This window comes from Heterodontus francisci, chromosome 12 (genome assembly GCF_036365525.1).
Source record: "Heterodontus francisci isolate sHetFra1 chromosome 12, sHetFra1.hap1, whole genome shotgun sequence".
NCBI classification, from domain to species: Eukaryota; Metazoa; Chordata; class Chondrichthyes; order Heterodontiformes; family Heterodontidae; genus Heterodontus; species Heterodontus francisci.
The window spans coordinates 108,246,586-108,266,186 of NC_090382.1; the positions used below are offsets into that span (position 1 = coordinate 108,246,586).

General features: G+C 45.8%; 1 protein-coding gene across 1 annotated transcript in view; it reads left to right on the forward strand.

Annotated features, from left to right (window-relative positions):
* Nucleotides 1-9,857: 9,857 nt before the first annotated feature.
* LOC137376058 (synaptopodin) overlaps nucleotides 9,858-19,601 on the forward strand; it is an 82,165-nt gene continuing 72,421 nt past the window's right edge. Inside the window, exon 1 of the mRNA XM_068044053.1 lies at nucleotides 9,858-9,941. The gene's annotated coding sequence lies outside the window, so the exon portion shown is untranslated. The remainder of the gene's footprint in view (nucleotides 9,942-19,601) is intronic.

Genomic DNA, 19,601 nt, shown 5'->3' on the forward strand with positions numbered 1-19,601 from the left:
ACATGGAAACTCACAGACACACACAAACGCAAACACGTGCACGCACAGAAAGGTGCACACGCTCACATGCACAGACACACATATACACACTCATATACACAGACACACCCACACAGGGCTGGGCTTGGTGTTCACTCGCAGCTTCCAGTGGTTGACCCTCTCTTGCCTTGGGTCTATGTCTCCAGCGCTGGGCCTGGAGTCCAAGGCCTGGTGCAGTACTGGCAGTGGCCACCACTCCCAGTGGCGCTGCTGATACTACTGAGCCCTGTGATTGGCCGGCAGTTCTTGGAGGCGGGCTCCCCGTCTTTAAAGGGGATCCCAGCGCTGGGCTGTTAATTGCCCAAGCACCGTACAACCGCGCCGGGGAGGTGGGGGGCTGCAAACGGCCGAGGTGGGCTCTCCCACCTTTTTGGTCTGGCACCATGAGCCCCGCTGGTGCCACAAAATTCAACGCATAGACAAACACACACACACACAGACACACAGACACACACAGACAGACACACAGCCACACACACACAGACACACACACACAGACACACACACACACAGACACACAGACACACAGACAGACACACAGACACACACACACAAACACACACACAGACAGACACACAGACACACACACACACACACACACACAGACAGACACACACACACACAGACAGACACACAGCCACACACACACACACACACACACAGACACACACACACACAGACACACACACACACACACACACACACAGACACACACACACAGACACACACACACAGACACACACACAGACACACACAGACAGACACACAGCCACACACACACAGACACACACACACACAGACACACACACACAGACACACACACACACACACACACACACAGACAGACACACACAAACACACACAGACAGACACACACACAGACAGACACACAGCCACACACACACACAGACACACACACACACACAGACACACACACACAGACACACACACAGACACACACAGACAGACACACAGCCACACACACACAGACACACACACACACAGACACACACACACAGACACACACACACACACACAGACAGACACACACAAACACACACACAGACAGACACACACACAGACAGACACACAGCCACACACACACACAGACACACACACACACACACACACACACACAGACACACACACAGACAGACACACAGACACACACACACACACACAGACAGACACACACACAGACACACAGCCACACACACACACACACACACAGACACACACACACACAGACACACACACACACACACACAGACACACACACAGACACACACACACAGACACACACACACAGACACACACACAGACACACACAGACAGACACACAGCCACACACACACAGACACACACACACACAGACACACACAGACACACACACACACACACACACACACACACAGACAGACACACACAAACACACACAAACACACACACAGACAGACACACACACAGACAGACACACAGCCACACACACACACAGACACACACACACAGACACACACACACAGACACACACACAGACACACACAGACAGACACACAGCCACACACACACAGACACACACACACACAGACACACACACACAGACACACACACACACACACAGACAGACACACACAAACACACACACAGACAGACACACACACAGACAGACACACAGCCACACACACACACAGACACACACACACACACACACACACACACACACACACACACAGACACACACACACACAGACACACACACAGACAGACACACAGACACACACACACAAACACACACACACACAGATACACACACAGACACACACAGACAGACACACAGACACACACATAGACACACAGACAGACAGACACACACACAGACAGACACACCGACACTCACACACACAGACACACACACACACACAGATACACACATAGACACAGACAGACACACAGACACACAGACACACACACACAGACACACACACAGACAGACACACAGGCACACACCACACATACACACACAGACACACATACACATTGACACGCGCACACACACATACACACAGACGGACACACACACAGACGGACACACACACATACATGCACACACAGTGCACACACACACATAGACAGACGCACACACAGATGCATACACACAGAATCACACACACATAGACACACACACACCACACATGTGCAGATGTATACACACACACAAACACACACATAGACGAACACACACATAGACATGCACACACACACGCTCACAGACGCACATACACTTCAGAACAAAGTGCTTAAAGGAATTTCCTGCAACAAAACTGCTCTTAAACAGTCCTGAAGCTGAAGTTTATTCAATTAACCTGCTACTTTTATCTGTCAAAGGGGCAGGAGATCCCCGCGCCCACTGGAGAGTTTGCAAAAATACAGGCTACACAGAGCAAGTTATTCATTTCATACAGACAGTCCTTTAAAGGGTAAACCCCATTTACTTTGAAATTCAATAGCCCCGCTAGAAATTCTCATTTGGTTTTCATTTGCAGCTCTGGGTCTGGAAATATTCACAAAAAACGTTACTTGTACTGAGTATAAACTGGGCTTCCAAAAAACAAAGAAGATTTTTGTTGGGTTTTTAAAAATATGGCCGTGTGTTAATGAGCCGGGACAACCCAGCAAGGTCCTCAGGATAAATTCCTCATCTCTGCTGAATCAATTGATCTATGGACTGGCAGGAGGTGAATCCAGCCGGGAATTCTGCTCCTAGTCAATGTCCAAGGGGACTCCGCTCGACACTGCACACATGCGTGAATATCTAGCAAGGACAGGGTTAGTCTGGGTTGTTATAAGTCTTGTTTTTAAAGGGTATTCACTGTCTAATAGCACACAGAAAACAGTGACCAACATATGTATTGCAACATTGACCAGATAAACTTTTTTTTAATAAAGTTCATTGAAGGATATTGGCCCCAGTGCAAACTTCTTCAAGATATCGGCCATTAACCTGAGAGAACAGACAGGGCTTTTCATCTAAGCAATGGCACCTCTAACAGTGCAGTGTTCCCTCAGTACTGCACTGGGAGCACCAGGCTGGATTTTCTGCACATGTCTCTGGAGTGGGACTCGAACTCACAACTTTTTGACTGAGAAGTGAGAGTGCGACCCACTGAATCACAGCTGCCCACATTCCAGCATTGGTTTCAAAGTTTTGAGGAAGAATTCCCTTGGCAGTTCTCCTGGTTTCTTGCTGTAACATTGGCAGATAATCGGCGGATGATGAGCGCAACCTTGGAGAATGCGCATGCGATTGGGTGAGGCCTCCCTCACCATCAGCACACTCCCCCCTCCAACGCCCCAACTTCCCCCATGGGCATTCAAGGCATTTCCTATCATCAATTCTTGCGCCAGGTGGAAATTGGATGGAGTCTCAGCAGCCCCATCAATGCCCAGGGCCTACCCGATGCAATTTCTAGACAAGGCTGTAAAGAGGTGAGCAGCAGAGCCACCTGTTATGGGGAACAGGTTGCATTAAATATACAAATTGGGGTCCTGCGGCAACAGGGACTTACCAGAATGATACCTGAATTCCAAGGGTTACGAGGAGAGATTGCACAAACTAGGGTTGTATTCCATGGAATTTAGAAGGTTAAGTGGTGATTTGATAGAAATTTTCAAGTTATTAAGGGGAACAGAGAGGATTGATAGAAAGAAACTATTTCCGTTAGTTGGGGAGTCTAGGAATAAAAGTCATAGTCTAAAAATTAGAGCCAGACCTTTCAGGAGTGAAATTAGGAAACACTTCTACACACAAAGGTTGGTAGCAGTTTGGAACCCTCTTCCGCTAAAGACAATTGATGCTGGGTCAATTGTTAATTTTAAATTGATCAATACCAAAGGTATTAAGGGATATGGGGCAAAGTCGGGTATATGGCCTTAGTTTACAGATCTTATTGGACGGTGGAACAAGTTCGAGGAGTTAAGGTTTAAATGGGCAGAGCGTGTGACTATGTGTCTCAGGTTTTGCCTGGTCTCACCAATGGTCCTTGTGGACTTCCCTTTCTGGCTGGACAGCAAAGGCCCAGAATTTTTTTGGATTGAACAGGTGACTTTGGGACTTGTTGGATAAGCAGTCTGATAATTTAGCAACAGTGGAGGAGTTGAGAGAGGTGGTGGTGAGATAGAGCTGAGTGTCGTCAGTGTACGTGTGAAAACTAACACTGTGCTTTCGGATGATGTCACTGAGGGCAGCATGTAGATAGAAAATAGAAGGGAACCGAGGATAGATCCTTGGGGGACGCCAGAGGTAATGGTGTGGGAGCAGGAAGAGAAGCCATTGCAAGTAATTCTCTGACTATGATTAGATAGATAAGAATGGAACAAGTTGAAAGCAGTCCCACCCAGCTGGATGACAGTGGAGAGGCGTTGGAGGAGAATGTTGTAGTTAACCGTGACAAAGGCTGCAGACAGGTCAAGAAGGACGAGGAAGGAAAGTTTACCCTTGTCACAGTCACACAGGATGTCAGTTGTGACTTTGATAAGAGCTGTTTCGGTACTATGATGCAGCGGAAACCCGATTGGAGGGATTCAAACATAGAGTTTCGGGAAAGATGGGAATGGATTTGGGAGGTGACAGCACAGTCAAGGAATTTGGAGAGGAAAGAGAGGTTGGAGATGGAGACAGACACCAGCTGTTCAAGAAGGCAGCTCACCAGCACTTTCTCAAAGGGCAACTATGGATGGGCAATAAATACCAACCTTGCCAATTTACTGAGATTATCATTAAAAGTTCCACTTTTAAAATAAATTATCATGGGTCATAGAGTCATAGCAACACTAAGGAGGCCATTCGGCCAATAGCGTCCAGGCTGACTCTCTGTAGAGCAATCCAATCAGTTCCATTCCCCTGCTCTCTCCCCATAGCCATGTAAGTTTATTTTGCACAAGTGCCCATCCAATATCCTTTTGAAATCAATCATCATCTCTGCTTCCACCAGCCTCCGAGACATTTCCACAGGTGTAAAAAAGTTCTTCCTCACATCTCCCGCATCTCTTGCCCAAAAACCTCAATCTGTGTCCCCTTGTCCTTGTACCATTAACTAATGGGAGCAGCTGTTCTTTGTCTACCTTATCCAATCCTGTCTTAGTGATTAGAAAGAACTTTCATTTCTACCACACCTTGCCTGGCCTCAGGACTTTCCAATGCACTTTACAGCCACTGTAGTACCTTTGAAGTGCAGTCACTGTTATGATACAGGAAACATGGAGCCAATTTGTGCACAGCCGCGATAAATGACCAGATGATCTTTTTATTGGCGATGTTACTTTGAGTAATGTTGTCCAGGACACTGAGGAAAGGCTCACCTGCTCTTCTACTAATAGAGATCACTCACATCGACCTGAGGGGGCAGACAGGGCCTTGGTTTAATGTCTCATCTGAAAGATGGCACCTCTGACACTGCAGTACTCCCTCAGTGCTGGCACAGTCAGTGTCAGACGAGTCTATGAGTTCAGGCATTGATGACTCAGAGACAGGTCCAACCACTAACTGCGATAGAAATTACATCCAATTCAACCGCTACTGGTTTAAAATGGAAAACGTTGAGGAGAAATTGAAATCACCAGCCCAGGGCTGGCGGGAATGAGTTAATTAGGATAGAGATAGAAAATAGAATCTTGCTTATCGAAGGGCTGCTCTGTGTGCGAATATGGAACAGGCACCTCATTAAGATGTTCACCTCTCAGGGCCTCTAATCAGGTCTTATGTGCAAAAGTCTGGTAAAAATAAATGTGTCAGAAATCAAATAAATCAAAGCTGTGAGCCAGGTTTGCTCGGCCAATTTTCCAGCTCAGCTCATTTAAGAAGCGCAATTTCATGTTTAATTTTATCAAAAGTAGGAAAACTCCTCAATTTGGGGCTCCCGGTAAAGATTCAGCAGTGAGTAAACGATCAATTACCCCAGAGCTTGATCCCAACTCTACACATCGCTTAATGGCTGTTGTAGATACGTTGACGCTTGACCTCAGTAAGAGAGGGCGGTGACATTGGGTGGGGTATCCATTGTTGTTCACCTCTAGCAAACCACCTCCTGAAAATGGGTGCAGGTATGCATGAAGTGAGGACTGGAGTGACTGTGATGTGATGGTCAAAGAGTCTGAATCGGGGAGGCGGTGGTGTGGTGGTAATGTCGCTGGACTAGTAATCCAGAGGCCCAGGCTCTAAGGACTTGGGTTTGAATCCCAACACGGCAGATCGGGAAACTTGAATTCAATTAATAAATCTGGAATTAAACCATTGTCAATTGCTGTAAAAACCCATCTGGTTCACTAATGCCCTTTAGGGAAGGAAATCTGCTGTCCTTACCTGGTCTGGCCTACATGTGACTCCAGATCCACAGCAATGTGGTTGACTCTTACATGCCCTCTGAAATGGCCTAGCAAGCCACTCAGTTCAGGGCAAATTAGGAATGGGCAATAAATGCTGGCCGAGCCAGTGATGCCCACATCCCCCATGAATGAATTTTTAAAAACTGCACAAAATCCAATACTGAGGGAGTGCTGCAGTGTCAGAAGCTCCGATGAGAGGTTAAACTGAGGCCCTCCTCTGCCCTCTCAGATGGCCATAAAATATCCCAAGGCCAGTCTTGGAAGAGGAGCAGGGGAGTTCTCCCCAGTGTCCTGAGCTAATATTTATCCCTCACCCAACATCACCAATCACTGGCCATTTATGGGAGTGTTTGTGTGAGCTTGTGGTATGCAACTTCCCTCCTGTGTTTCCTACATTGCGACAATTACGACACTTCAAAAGTATCTCATTGGCTGTAAAGCTCAGTCCTTGACCTAACCATCTTCAGCTGCTTCATGCATGACCTTACCTCCAACATAAGGTCATAAGTGGGAATGTTCACTGCAGTGTTCAGTTCCATTCGTACCTCCTCAGATACTGAGGTCGTCCATGTCCTGGACAACATTCAGACTTGAGCTAATAAGTGGCAAGTAACATTCGCACCATACAAGTAGCAGACAATGACTATCTCCAACAAGACAGAATCTAATCCTCTCCTCCTGACATTCAACGGCATTACCATCACTGAATCCCCCACCATCAACATCCTGGGGGTTACCATTGATCAGAAACTTAACTGGACCAGCCATATAAATGCATATAAATACAACAACAGGTCAGAGGCTGGGAATTCTGCAGCGAGTAACTCACTTCCTGACTCCCCAAAGCCTGTCCACCATCTACAAGTCAGGAGTGTGATGGAATACTCTCCATTTGCCTGGATGGGTGCAGCTTCAACAACACTCAAGAAGCTTAACATCATCCAGGAGAAAGCAGCCCGCTTGATTGGCACCCCATCCACCAACCTAAACATTTACTCCCTCCACCACCGGCCCACTGTGGCAGATTCTGCACAGATTCATCAATAACAACCTTTGTTACCTCTAGAACCTGACTATTCCAATGCACCTCTGGCTGGTCTCCCTCCGTAAACCCGAGCTCATCCAAAACGCTGCTGCTCATGATCTAACTCGCACCAAGTCCCCATTCACCCGTTACCCCTGTACCTGGTAAAACAATGTTTCAATTTTAAAATTCTCATCCTCATCTTCAAATCCCTCCATGGCCTCGCCCCTCCCTATCTCTGTTAGTTCCTCCAGCCCCACAACCCTCCAAGATCTCTGCGCTTCTCTAATTCTGGCCTCTTGAGCATCCCAGATTCTAATCGCTCCACCATTGGTGGCAGTGTCTTCAATGGCCCAGGCCCCAAGCTGTGGAATTCCCTCCCCACACTTCTCTGCCTCTCCACCTCACTTTCTTCCTTTAAGACACTCCCTGAACCTACTTATATGGCATGATTGCCTTCATCGGCCGAGGCATTGAGTACAAGAGTTGGGACGTTATGTTACCGTTGTACATAACGTTGGTTAGGCCGCATTTGGAGTACAGTGTGCAGTTCTGGTCGCCGCACTGCAGGAAAGATGTGATTAAGCTAGAGAGGGTGCAGAAAAGATTCACAAGGATGTTGCCTGGTTTGGAGGGCTTGAGTTATAAAGAGAGATTGGATAGACTAGGTCTGTTTTCCCTGGAGCGAAGGAGGCTGAGAGGGGACATGATAGAGGTATATAAAATTATGAGAGGCATAGATAGGGTAGATAGCCAGAGTCTGTTTCCCGTGGTAGGGGTGACTAAAACTAGAGGGCATAGATTTAAGGTGAGAGGGAGGAGGTTTAAAGGGGATCAAAGGGGTAAATTTTTCACACAAAGAATAGTGGGTATCTGGAATGAGCTGCCTGAGGAGGTGGTGGAGGCAGGAACAGTAGCGACATTTAAGAGGCATCTGGACAGGTACTTGAATGAGCAAGGCATAGAGGGATATGGAATTAATGCAGGCAGGTGGGATTAGTATAGATAGGCATTATGGTCGGCATGGACGCAGTGGGCCGAAGGGCCTGTTTCTATGCTGTACGACTCTATGACTTCTTTGACCAAGCTTTCGGTCACCTGACTGAATATTTCCTTATGTGGCTCGATGTCATATTTTGCTCCTGTGACGTGCTTTAGAACATTTTATTATGTTAAAGTCCCTATGTAAATGCAACCCTGTCCAAAGCAAAAATATCTTCGTTTTTTTTTCCCCCACAGGTTTCTCAATCCATTTTCTGAGGGGTAGGAAATCCCTGCACAGTGACAAACACAAGCAATCGCAACAAACACTGGATCTAGGGGTTGCCAACGTTGATTGGACGTCTTCCTGGAGGCTCCCGTCACTAACTGCCCCACCCACAGGCTCCTGCCATTGGTCACTCGACATGTCCATCCTGGTGGCGCCCCACCTCCTCACGGCCAATCAGAAAACAAACAGACTCTTCATTACCAACGTGCCCGCTAAGCTGCATGGGTGCACAGCCTGGAAGGTACCACGCAGGCCTTGTTCCGCACTAACGAACGCCCGTGGGCGACCGTGCAAAAAGAATTTAAAGGGCCCACGCACTGAAAGAAAAACTGACCGCACACAAAAGCTAAATTTTAAAGGGAACTTTGTTCACTATCTGATTGGATGATTGGATGATTCTTGACTGTCACCAATATTTTTATGACAGGCAGCCCTTCAAAGAAAATTAAAACAAAATCACGCAATTTTTAAAAAACTCTGCCATAAGTTTTCTCCTGGCTTCTTGCCGTAACATTATCCTAGAAGTTAATGACTGGAAACTCCAGGGCAATCCAGGGCAACTGTCTTACCTGGGCCTGTTTGCCTCCATTTCATCTACTTTTGATTCAACGCTCTTCCCCTAAGATGAACAAAGAGAGGAAAATGTGATTAAAAATGAATTTATTTTTATAAAAAAGGTTCCCACTTGCACACTTGTTTCTGATGCGCAGAAATTTCACCCCTTCAAAAATTAATAGAATTGAGTGAAAAAACTTCCAACAGGAAAATCTGCCAAGGTTCAGCATGTTGAGTCATTTCAAGGCAAGTTTTTACTGGTTTCTCTCTTTTTTGCTTGAATGGTGTGAATTCTTAAAACTTGTAACTTGATCTCAAAGCAGTCTGAGGCTGTTTGATTTCCAGTGAATGCAGAATAAATAGCAACAACCTTGCTGCAATTCCACGGCAGCTGAGACTAGTTTGATTTTTTTTTCTCTCTGAGTCCAGCTTATGTGGGTCAACAAAAGAAATAGTGTTTCAGTAGAGTTTTAAATCCACCTCCGTCCCTCCCTTCCCCTCCCCGATCTGTCTCCTCCTTGCCTGTGTAAGTGAAACCACAGCACAGTGAGGTAGAGAGAATTGTGAATCAGATCCACTTAATTCTGACAAGAGAGGAGAGACACAATTCCATCTCGCTGCCTCGCTCTCTGAGCTCCGGTCAGCCCAGCAACAAACCCCTTCAACTCACAGGTAAGGAGCTTCAGAGCTTTTTTTCCTTTGCAATGACAGGAAAAGTGGGTGGTGAGTGGAAAGGTTAGAGCAGAGCGAAGAGAGCAGAGATGTGTTCAGAAAAGAACATAGACGAAGGGGAAGTAAGCGACAAGAGTTTGCGTTTGAAAGCAAGAGGAAACTGGAAAAGCCAGAGACCTACAGAGACAAAGCAGAGTAGTTTTCGAAGAGGAGGCGAAGGATGTTAGTGTGTGGGAGCTGGACTTTTTTTTTATCAGCCTCCTCTCTCCCAACCCTCAGGTGATATTGTCTTCCTGTAGGACAGTCTGAATAGGAAAGGCAAGTTCAGATCTGACACTTCATCGGAGCCAAGTATACTCCTGTTCAATGATTGTGATGACCCTAAAAGCTATTTGAGGCCAAGGGAGTCAATTGAAAATTTGAAAACTGAGACCGATAAGATTTTTGTTGGGCGCGGGTTACAAAACCAAGGCAGATAAATGGGAGCTAAGATGCAGATCAGCCGTGATCTAATTGAATGACAGAACAGGCTCAACGGGTTGAATGGCCTACTCCTGTTCCCATGTTCCTAAGGCACAAGAGATTAGCGAGTGGGCATTTTAAATGAATATCTCAAATTGCTCCGTGCACTGTAAATAGGTTACTGAGATAGCAGTGAGATGAATTAAAGACCTCTGCTGCTCTTTCTTAGCCTCTGAATTTTTATATATATATATCTATAAAGCATTGTGAAACAGCTGCGGCACTGGAAACCGTGTTTTAACTCCGCCTTTGCAGAGCAGGGAGGGTGAATCAGCTGGCACTATCTGCCAAGGTAAACTTTCGTGATTTATCGAGGTGGTTGCATGACCATGTTGTGTCGCATCTGCCCAGTGAACTGAGTCAAAAACCATGCAAACCTGCGCCTGGGACATTGTCCCTGCACAAAACAGAAGCTTTATTATACCCACTGTTACGACCAAGGTGGGAGGAGTGCACTGTTTATTCTAGTCCCACTTCTCCACAGGTCACAACATGTATTTCCCGCTTACCGGTTTGGTCAATCATAGACTTTATTTTTCCCCAGAATAGAACACACCAGCCAGGTTTCTTTAATAAACAAACAAATTATCAGTTTATTGTAAACCAAGTCCTAAACAATAATGAAGTAAAACGTACACACGAATGGGAATATTAAAGCCTTTATTTACCCTAGCCCCTCACACACACAGACACACATAAATACCGGGGAAAAAAATAAAAGGGATTTTTCGCCAAAGTGCTGAAAAGAAACAGAAAACAAAACCACTTAGGCTGAATACGTGATTGTACTTGAAGACAAAAAAAAATACGGAAATATGTCTTTTGTTTTGGTTTGGTGTCCCAAATGCGTGTTGACTGCTATCACTGGGATCTTCCTAGAACAGTTCTTTCCAGGCAATATTGAAGATCAGTTTGGGTAGGCTTTCCAAGAGAGGCAGCTACTGAGGCTCCAAATGGGTCTTACAGCAGGAAGGCAGCAACAAGGTGTCAGTTCCCACACATTCGATGTTCAAGGTTTCTTCAAATACAGGAGGAAATAGGAATCTGACACACTGGATGCAGGACTTGTTTTCAAGAGAGAGAGAGAGCTGAGCTGTTCTTCTTCTGGCAGGCAAAAACCAACTGTCTGTTGTAACAGTTCAAACTAAAACTAAAACCTTCCAGAGGTCAAGCCTCCTGACATATATAAATCTTGACCTGTCACTTCTTTGCAAACATCTCCGCAAGTCAAATCACCCTACTGGGTAATTATCCACAGACAGGTGCCTTCCAGTAACTAGACAAATCTAGGAACCTTCTAGTAATTTTTTTTTTTTTTAAACCCACAAAGTTCAGCAATCACTTCAAGATTCCAGATGAATCAGTGTCCGTAATTCAAATATAAATACTTAAACATATTTTACAAAAGAAATAGAAGCAATCTCGTAACACCACCTAGGGATTGGGATCGAGCCTGTCTGTTTGGAATCAAACAGAAAATTGGAGCATTTGGTGTCTTAAAATAAAACACCCTCACATTATTAGAACACGCAGGGCCCTCTCCGACACTTACAGCCTTTGAAGTGGGTCAGCAACAGGAGAGAATGCTGAACCTGGCTGATTGAGCCTTGGGCTTTTAATAAAGGTAAGCCTTCCCCTGCCAAATCCAGGAACAATTTACTTGATGAACTGTTACTGTTCTGGTTTGAGACTTTGGCCTGAGGTTTCCCCCGGGGGGTCATAAGGCAGCAGCAAGATATACTTTTTAATTTGATGTTGGGATGTGTGCGATGCTGGCAAGGTTGGCATTTATTGCCCATCCCTAATTGCCCCCCAGAGAAGGTGGTCCTTCTTGAACTGCTGCAGTCTGTCCGGTGTGTGTGTGTTTTTGTCTTGGTTAATCTTGCTCAGACTTTCGCTGTTGGTGTCATTTCAACATAACTTGCATTTCTGGATCTGCATCCCAGTCGGAATCAGCACAGTTATTGGATCTCAAGAGGATTTACTCTCTCACACCATACTACCAACATGCCACTTTAATCTCCAATACTGTAATGGGACTGCATTCTATTTCCAGAGGTAATGATAGTATAGTGGGCATTTTACGCTAACCCAGAGACCTGGACTAATAATCCAGCCCAATGCAAATCTGATATAGGTTCAAGTCAATATGGCTTATGACTGGAATGAGAACTCCGAGGTGATGGTGTTTCTATTACCGTTGCAGTCCTTGTCCTGCTCGGGAAATGAGTGCTCTCAAAGTTATTAGGATATTTTGTACATATGGACAGTGTTCTGATCACCAGCATCCAAACCCTGATTCAGTTTCAGTATCCATGAAGAGACAGCGGTCCGGGTAGCTCCTTCGTTTCTGTGTCAAAACTTTGCTTTGGTTAATGAAGGAAAGACTCAAATGTTTGGGTCCTTCTCAGGCCTCTCAGGAACAAAGGATGCAACAAGGCTGTAGTGACAGATGTTGCATAAGCACATGCAGCAGCCATTGTGCACACTGCAAGATCCCATGAGACGAGTGACCAGTTCATCTGTTTTCTGATGATGTTGGTTGAGGGAGGAATGTTGGCCAGGCCATCCAGAGAACTCCTCTGATCTTCAAATAGTTCCATAGCATCTTTAATGTCTGACAAGAATGTACGAAAACATTGGGCATGTAAAGAGCAGCCAGTCCATCGAGCCTGCCTTACATAGTGATGGTCAGAGCATCACAATTGGACACTCCCTCCCGCCTTCCGTAACCATCTACTATCCTGGGAGAGGCAAAAAACGCTGAAGAAGCTCCTGAGCCAATAAGAGGAAAGGAAAACGCTGGGAAATTCTTCTCCAACCCCCTCAGGCGATTGTAACAAGTCCAGGAGATCACATGGGCAACACTTATGTTAACTGTTAATTCACCTAACCTTCCATATGGTGCAATCTCAGTCCCAGCCAAGAACCTGTCCACCTCCGTCTTGCAAGTATGAACTGGGAGACAGGACCTTGGTTTAATGTCTCATCCAAGGGACGGCACCTTCAACACTGCAGCACTCCCTCAGTACCGGTCCAGGTTATCAACTCAAACTGCAGGGTCAGCAGTCTTGCAAACGTGCAAGATGATCACCTGACCGCTTGACCATCTTACCACCTGACCACTTGTCCACTTGACCACTTGATTACTTGACCATCTGATCATCTGACCACCTTCCCATTCGTCCACCTGACCATCTGACCAACTAACCACTTGACCACTTAACCCCAGACCATCTGACGACATGATCACTCGCCCTCCCCACACAGCCTGCATTAACAGGGAGCTGAAGCAAGTGAAATTTATTCAGGATAAAAGTCAATAAAACCCAAGAAAGAAAGATTTGCATTTCTATAGCAACTTTCACAACCCCGGAATGTCCCAACTATTTTACAGCCAGTGAGACCGTGATCAGCTTGCCCATGATGCTACACCCATGTTTGAACAGCCTGCTGATATCCCGTTGTTGTCGGTCCCGTATCCTTGCTTTTTGTCTGTAACCCTGTAAGTTTCTCATCTTCAACCAACTGTCAAACACCCTTTGAAAATTGTTTATGGAATCAGCTTCCACAACCTTTCCAGGTCGAGTTCCAGATCTCAACAACTCTCTAAGTGAAAAAAGATCTCCTCATCTCCCCTCTAGATCTTTTACCAATTAATTTAAATTCACGACCTCTCGTTAGAATTCAGGTAACCAGCTGAGGTCAAAAAGCTAGCAGAGATGTTAGGGGAAGGGCCAAATGGCCTCCTTCTGTGCTGTAAACTCTATGATTTTCAATAGCATGCAATTCTCTCAACCTTTTGTTCATTTATATTTTAAGCAACCTGCTTTATTACCAGGACTGCACTGGGGGCAAATGCTCAGATTGGACTTCTGGTGCTGGAGATTCTGGTGCTGAATGAGTTAATTCAGGCATATGGATGTGCAATTTCTTGAACAAAAACAGCTTGAGAATTAGTGGCTGTGGGACTGTGCATGGCACTACTCAAAGAAATACTGTGAGATCTGGTTCCAGACTGGTTAGGATCAACTCAAATATATTTGCAAAATAAAAGGGTAGCTTTCCATTAACCTTTCCTCTCACCGAAAACGAGGTATGAAAGCCAGATGTAATGATGTATTACTGACTGGGGTCTGTGTGCTTGTGGGATGAAAGCCACTGATTGATACTGTAGCCTGCAACCCATTCATTTATTATGCTCAGCTGGAAGCACTGAGAGTTTGCAGCAACTGGTTAATTCACCAGCAAAATCATCTTTGTCAGGTTATAGACATCACACCCAATAGAGCCAGGAGTGACACAAAACACTGCAGTCAGCTAAGCCTGCTTTCCTTTTGTTCCATTTGAGTGCATTTTCTACTTGTCAAGGTGAGGGATGTTACAACCGAGGAATGGAACCACCCAATATTTGGCATCACCATCAATCACTCCTAGTACACATACAGCACCGGTTAAATACAGAGTAAAGCTCCCACACACTGTCCCATCAAACACTCCCAGGACAGGTACAGCATGGGAACACTTCAGTCCCACGCTCCTGATCTTTGGGTACCCGGTGCGGAGGGGCTTGGGCCGGGAGGAGGATCTCCTCGTCGGTCTGCTCCTGGGCCTGGCCAAGGTGGCAATTCACAGGTCCAGGTTGCGGGCCGTCGGGGGTTCCGTCCTCCCCGATTGCCTGCCCCTCTTCCGCGGTTACGTTCGCGCCCGGGTGTCCCTGGAAAAGGAGCATGCGGTGTCCGCCGGTACGCTTGAGGCCTTCCGCGACCGGTGGGCACCGCAGGGACTGGAGTGCATCGTCGACGCCGAGAATGGCATTTTAATTTGAGTTTTTTGTTTATTTATCTGTTTTAATAAAGTTATTTTAAAACTGTAAATATGTACATAAAGGGGGCCTGAGGGATAAAGGCCCCCTCGATGTGAAAAATATAAAAGGGGCCTGGGGTATAAAGGCCACCTAAAAAAAATAAAAAGAAAAAAAAAAAAAAAACGGGGGTTAGATGCAGAGTAAAGCTCCCAAAAAAAAAAAAACGGGGTTAGATACAGAGTAAAGCTCCCTCTACACTGTCCCCATCAAACACTCCCAGGACAGAAAAAAAAAAAAAAATGGGAACACTTCAGTCCCACGCTCCTGATCTTTGGGCACCCGGTGCGGAGGGGCTTGGGCCGGGAGGAGGATCTCCTCGTCGGTCTGCTCCTGGGCCTGGCCAAGGTGGCAATTCACAGGTCCAGGTTGCGGGCCGTCGGGGGTTCCGTCCTCCCCGATTGCCTGCCCCTCTTCCGCGGTTACGTTCGCGCCCGGGTGTCCCTGGAGAAGGAGTATGCGGTGTCCGCCGGTACGCTTGAGGCCTTCCGCGACCGGTGGGCACCACAGGGACTGGAGTGCATCGTTGACGCCGAGAATGGCATTATAATTTGAGTTTTTTTTGTTTATTCATCTGTTTTTAATAAAGTTATTTTAAAACTGTAAATATGTATATAAAGGGGGCCTGAGGAATAAAGGCCCCCTCGATGTGAAAAATATAAAAGGGGCCTGGGGTATAAAGGCCACCTAAAAAAAATAAAAATAAAACGGGGGTTAGATATAGAGTAAAGCTCCCTCTGTACTGTCCCATCAAACACTCCCAGGACAGGTACAGCACGGGACTAGATACAGAGTAAAGCTCCCTCTATAAAAAAAATGGAGTTAGATACAGAGTAAAGCTCCCTCTATACTGTCCCATCAAACACTCCCAAGATAGGTACAGCACGGGGTTAGATACAGAGTAAAGCTCCCTCGATACTGTCAAAAAATGAAGAAAAAAACGGGTGTTAGAAAGAAGAAAAAAAACGGGGCTAGATACAGAGTAAAGCTCTCTCTACACTGTCCCATCAAACTCTCCCAGGACAGGTACAGCATAAAAATAAAAGTAAAATACTGCAGATGCTGGAAATCTGAAATATAAACAGAAATGCTGGAAATACTCAGCAGGTCTGGCAGCATCTGTGGAGAGAGAAACAGACTTAATGTTTCTGGTCTGTGACCTTTCATCAGAACTGTTCTGTTTTTATTTCAGGTACAGTACGAGTTAGATGCAGAGTAAAGCTCCCTCTGCACTGTCAGTCTATAACTCCTAAGGTTTCCTGCAATTCATTCAGGCCCACAAGGAAATAAAAGAACCAAGATTCACTCATTTTCTGAGCCTCTTGTGACCTGGTTTCCTCTTAACTGGTCGGGAAGCCACGACGGCTCATTCTGTGCAAGCCTTGGGTTAAGATTGCAGCTTGGGCCCCAGATATGTCTAAGTATGGTGAAAGAAGACATTCACTTGGCAGTTGCTCCTCTCACCTGCTCAAAACAGCGAGTTAAATTTACAGCTCATGGGATAGTCTGGGGTAAGACCGACCATTTTAACCCACCCAACTCCCATGGGTAGGCGGGGCTAAAATTCTGTCCTTCACCCTCTAATTGTGACCTGTTAGCGCCCATGGAATAATACCCCAACAAGGAGTAAGCCCCTTCGGATCATAGGAACAGGAGGAGACCATTCAGCCCCTCAAACCTTTTCTACCATTCAATTAGATCATGGCTGATCTGCGTTTTAACTTGCTTTACCGACTTTGGTTCCATATCTCTGAGTACTTTTACCGTACAAAAATCTATTAGTCTCAGTTTTGTCATTTTCAATTGACCTCCAGCCTCAACAGCTTGTTGGGGGAGAGAGTTCCAGATTCCCTTTGTGTGAAGAATGGTCTAGCTCTAATTTTAAGGTTATGCCCCATTGTTCTGGACTCCCACCCAGTAGAGGAAATAGTTTCTCTCTCTCTCTGCCCTATCAAATCCTTTAATCATCTTAAATACCTCGATTAGATCACCACTTAATCTTCTATATTTGAAGAAGTACAAAACGAGTCTATGCAACCCGCCCTAATAAGTTTATCTCCAGTATCGTTGTGTGGTGGCAAAGGGTGAAAAGAAAAGACAAAAAAAAGAAAAGCCCACCTTCTTTTTACAGATACTCCTAATATATCTGTGTTAGGATGAAGGTGAGCAAATTGTGGGCAATAATTAGCCCGACTGAGCTCTCTGTCAATAGCAGGAGACAAGCACGATGATGACAGTCAGGAACATGAAACCCTACGAGTTTAGACAAGTTCCCAAAAACACTGAGTGAGCTCATTGATGCTGATTCCCAAGCCCGCCTTCCTCGTTCCTCAGGACTCAGGCAAGTATTGTGATTGGTACTGCAGATGACCAATCCTATTTATCATCCCCTCTGTCTAAACCACGTAGGGGTCTTGCAGGTGCAGTGAAGAAGGTTCAACAGTCAATGGAATGGAGTGTTTATTCAGACAGGAAATGTAATTGGATCTAAATCATAGTTACTGCAGAGAGCCCAGAAAGCTCTGGGTTTAAGCTGACCAACACTGCACTACTAACCTTCCCGGGAACTGTCCCTTGCTGTGGTGGGCTCGCCTTTAAGACTGAGAGCTATGTGGGCGGTAGTATAATTCCTGGTAGCACCACCCATACCTGGCAGGTCGAAAGGTAGAAGCCATGTGGGGGCTTTGTGAGTCAGGCTAACAAATGGTCCACATAAAAGTGCCTTTTATTACAGCAAGAACTCAGAGGCAAGACAAGCCTGTTACAAACCAGCAAATATAAACATCAACTGTGGAGAACCACAATCTGCCAGATGATAGTGGACATGCTACACTGTTGGGTTCAACCACCTCTCTCCAGGCAGCCATCAGTGCTAGGAATGGCTTGCCTTGTGTCCCACTAGGCACAGGATTCTCTAACTAAGTAACTGAACCACTTTATTTTTGTGGCATCTACATATCAAGTACCCTTGACCACATCGGTTGGTAGATTGATTAAGAGGGAAAAAGGTCTGGATCTAGGAACCTAGGAATGGGAGGAGGCCATTCAGCCCCTCAAGCCTGTTCTGCCATTCAATGAGATCATGGCTGATCTGTATCTTAACTTCATCTACCCACATTGATTCCGTAACCCTTAATCCCCTTACCAAACAAAAATCCATCAGTCTCAGTTTAGAAATTTGCAATTGATCCACAAGCTCAACATTTATGTTGATTTGATCTCTGTAGAGGAGAGAATGTAATTAATTGCTTCTCCATGGAATTAGGTGTAGAATGCAGCAGCTCTCTCTCCCGGTTTTAGTTGCTGTCATCTTTACAGAGATGATAACTGTCTCACCTCTCACTCAAAATGTCGTATTTTTTATATATATATCATTTTTTCATTCACGGGATGTGGGCGTCGCTGGCTAGGCCAGCATTTATTGCCCTTGAGAAGGTGGTGGTGAGCTGCCTTCTTGAACCGCTGCAGTCCACGTGGGGCAGGTACACCCACAGTGCTGTTTGGGAGGGAGTTCCAGGATTTGACCCATTGACAGTGAAGGAACGGTGATATAGTTCCAAGTCAGGATCGTGTGTGACTTGGAGGGGAAATGCAGGTGATGATGTCCCCATGCATCTTGTCTTTCTAGGGGTGGAGGTCATGGGTTTGGGAGGTACTTGAGTCCCAGACCAAGATTTGAGCAGCGACAAAAAAACTGACATAATCTTGACCGAAGATCATGTGTTCAAGTTCCACTCCAGATATCTGAGTACATAATTCAGGCTGACACTCCCAGTGCCAGTACTGAGGGAGTGCTGCACTGTCAGAAGTGCAGTATTTCGGGTAAGATTTTAAATCTAAAGTCCCGTCTGCCTGTGGGGTTAGGCATTTAGAAGACAAACACATCTGAAATGGGAAGCCAGTCGGGTTGTTGATGGAGATAGATGAGATTAAAATGTGCCGAAAGGCCTCCTTCATTTGGGGATTTTGTGGAAATATTACCAAGAAAACTCTGGTTTTTTGCTCTGCAAATACACGCATAAGTGCAGGAGCCCTGCTCTAGATCATAAATAGATAGCAACAATTCCCTATCACATGCCTTGTCCGTTGGCAGCTGGGTGTTATACCTTCATTTCTTAACTTCCACAGAATCAGTAGTTTGCACAAGCAGGAAAAAAAATTCACAGGCGGGTGGGGAGGGCACAGGTTCTGATAAGCTTTGGGCAGTGTTCCAAGACTCACTTTGTGATACGTTTCCACCACAAACTGTGGGCCAGCAGAATAAACAGTACCTC